The sequence below is a fragment of the Lactuca sativa genome, chromosome 8, assembly GCF_002870075.4.
Source record: "Lactuca sativa cultivar Salinas chromosome 8, Lsat_Salinas_v11, whole genome shotgun sequence".
Taxonomy (NCBI): domain Eukaryota; kingdom Viridiplantae; phylum Streptophyta; class Magnoliopsida; order Asterales; family Asteraceae; genus Lactuca; species Lactuca sativa.
The window spans coordinates 15,246,429-15,249,971 of record NC_056630.2 but is presented as its reverse complement, the minus strand read 5'-3'; the positions used below and the strand labels follow the sequence as shown (position 1 = coordinate 15,249,971).

Below are 3,543 nucleotides of genomic sequence, written 5' to 3'. Positions count from 1 at the left end.
CCTGTTGATTCCTTAACATATTTATGGTCTCTTGTATTACAGCATCGTGATCATTGTGTCTTTTTTCGGACGCGGCTATGAATCTAGTGAACAATTCTTCTAAATCGGCTTTCTTTTCCATTATCGGTTCTTCCTTTTGATAAAATCCCCTCTCCTTCTGCTTGTATTTCTCCTCCTTTGCCTTCTTGTATTCTTCATACGGGAGCCAATCCTTCTTCGGTTTCCGCCAATTCTCGTCGTATCAATCGCCGCTTGAGTAGAACACTTGAGCCTTCTTGTTTCCATTTTCATCTAAGTCACAATCTTTTGTGAGATGAGGTCCTCTACAATTCTCGCATCCAACTCGAATAACATGGATTGTTTGATCCATTTTTGTCATCTTTGTATCTAGACTATTGAGCTTAGCCATCAAACCATGCTATCATTTGCCGAGTTCACTACCCCCCGACTTACTTCATTCTTGGATTGTGGTATTCTCTAGAATGCTTAGAGAATTCTTCTATTAATTCCTTGATCACGGGAGGTGGCTTCTTCGTGAGCGGGCCTTATGAATCGATCAATTGTCTTGTAGTGACATTGACTCCATCATAGAAGATGGAGACCTCTTGTTGGCTATTGAGGTCATGGTGTGGGCAATTTCTAAGAAGGCCTTTGTAACTTTCCCAAGCCTCATAAAGGGATTCTCCGAGTTGTTGCTCGAAGTTGGCAATGGCTTTCTTTAGCTTGGCTATTTTGGAAGGTGGGTAAAAGTGGTCTATGAACTCTTCTTTCATCTTGGCCCATGTGGTGACCGATCCGGGAGGAAGTGACTTGAGCCAATCCTTTGCAGCACCCTTGATTGTGACTGGAAGCATGCGAAGAAGCTGGGTCTCGCGTGGAACATTTGGTACATTGAAGTAGTCAGCCACATCATTCACTTCGTCCAAGTGCTTGTAGGCATCTTCGTGGTCTTTTCCATAAAAAGGAATCTCCTTGAGTTGAGCGAGAATATGGCCCTTTAGCTCGAAAGTAGCGGTAGCGGGAATTGCAGGCTGCACAAGTCCCGGGCCCGTGTCATCGCGCATCCTCTTCTTCCATTCCCCCGTGGGGACTTCATCGATATTAGCCATAGTGATAGCTAAATCGTCTTCCAAATCGGATTCGTGCACGTATGTGGGTTCTTCTTCTTCCTCGGTCTCATACTCGGTGTCTTCTTTAATTGGGCCTTCGATTGTCAAAGAGGCACTGGATGCTCCTGATTTGCTGCTCCTCTTCTTGCTGAAAACGGATTTGAGGTTCTTTAGTGGCGAATACTTTGAAGAAGCGGATTCACCAATGACTTTTCCTTTGCTCCTCCTTAATGCGGATTCCGGGTCTTAGAGAGGAGGGATCAGAGGTGTATCAGATCCTCGGGTCATGAAACAACTGTAAATAACAAAAAACGCATAAAAAGAACAAAAAGTAAATGAAAATTAAAACTGTGAATCAGCGATGAACTCGCCGAGTCGACATGAGTGCACTCGGCGAGTTGAAGGCAAAACTAGAAAAATTTTCTAATTACTTTTAAAAACAGATTTTTATTAAAACTTACACTAATTACTAAATTACCTAAGAATTAACTCCGTGTAAGATAAATCTTACACAAAGGATCGATAAAAATAGAATTTAATGTTAATTTTAGAACCGTTCCCCGGCAACGATGCCAAAAACTTGATGTGTATGAAACTAACTAGTTTTAAACCTACTTTTAATTATAAACTAAACACACAAAGGCAGTGGACCTATCAATTGTGGTATAGCTAAATAAGCAGGGTATCGAACACAGGGAACGGTAAATTAAAACTAAAAACTAATTCTATCTAAATTAATTAATAAGTAGGGGTTTTCTCTAGTTTTACAAGACTAGAAACTTACTAACTATCACTTAATTTAAAAAACTACAAAAGCAAAGAATTAACTAGATTCAATAATGGGAAGGAACTTCTGTTTAGTTCAACTCAATTGATCCTATGGTTGATTTCATGGTAATAGTGTAATGGATTAATTCTTTTATTGGCTACCAACTCTAATGATTAGCTTCACGTTCGCTACACTAACCCTTAGTATAATAACTAACTCAAACAGTGATCAGTTGTCTAATTTAATTAAATTCACTAGATTAATTATTCGGGTTAATTTAGACTTGCAATAATTAACTAATTTGGTCCTTTAGTTAATTTCTTGTTGATGGTTATCACACAAGCTCACACATGAATTTACTTAATTTTCTTATTAATTCTAGTTTCATGTTCATTAATCCTAGACATATGATAAAGTGGTCACGTAAACATATGAGGTTGATAATCAAAAGATGTTCATGCTATTTGATTACCTTCCTATTAACAGAAAATTAATTATCATTCACACACAAGGTTCTTTAGCAAGCTAAAAATAACAAAAATCACCAATATTTAATTAATCATACCAATAATCAAACCATAGTCTCAATTTTGTATCCCTAAACAGAAGTTTAAGAGTTTTAGCTCATGATTGAAGTAAATAACAGCAAATAAACGAATTCTAATTGTCTAGCCATTATGGAAAACAAAAGATTAATTAGAATGATGAAATTTGCCTCAAATCTCCTTCGGGATTGGATTCTAGGTTGTATCTTCGTTCTCCAAGGTTCTTCTGGCTCTTTAATCGTGGCTAATTTCTCCAGAAGGGTTTCATAATTCTCTCCTTTTCGATATGAGGAGTTATCTTTATATATGCGAAACGACTCGTTGAGTCAGGTGCCGACTCGTCGAGTCCATCTCTCAATCCTCGTATACGATAAGTCGCTGGGTCTCCGAGTCTTTATCTTCTCGAATATTCGCTCAGACTCGCCGAGTAGTCGACCCTACTCGCTGAGTAGGTGTTGTTTTTGGTGGTTTTCTTCTTTGTTCAATTCCCGAGCTCCCAACCGCTTCTCCTGCTTCCTTTTTCTTCCGAGCTTCACTTTTGGACTGAAAACATAATTCAAACACTTTTAAGTACCTTTTGTCCATGAAATGCAATAAATTAGCTAATAAATAATAAAAAATCTATACTTAATACGAACTAAATATGCAAATATCAAACCTACACAAAAATTATAACATTATTTAGCTTGTGTTTGTTGTATTAATCTTATAAAACTTATGTACATATTTCCTTATTTTCTCTTGGATTGTAGTCCTCTGTTTGGGATATGGTTTCTTACCTTTAAACTAGTTATTAAATTTTGATAAAATTATATTGGTAAAGTTCCCTCTTTTATCTTTTCAGAAATATAAAGATCTCATTCTAATGATTTTTGGCTTATTTTATATTAAATTTACAAGTTCGTAACTTTTAATTGTCACTTTCTGGACCACTCAACACTCTTGGAATAAACTGTATCAATCTACTAAGAATTACAACAGTCCCTTTATATGCTGGAAACTATATATCCATATCTAATTATAGACTTTGGAATTTTGGCATTTGGAGTTCGGATGAATTTATTATGATTGTTTTAAGACAGTGCATGAAATCTGTGACAACATGGACCAACCTGAGAAG

The 3,543-nt window shown here is 36.7% G+C and overlaps 1 non-coding gene across 1 annotated transcript; it reads left to right on the top strand.

Annotated features, from left to right (window-relative positions):
* The first annotated feature begins 618 nt into the window (after positions 1–618).
* Positions 619–725, top strand: LOC111905889 (small nucleolar RNA R71). Its single transcript, XR_002855049.1, has one exon. It is a non-coding gene; the product is annotated as a small nucleolar RNA R71 (small nucleolar RNA).
* The last annotated feature ends 2,818 nt before the right edge of the window (positions 726–3,543 follow it).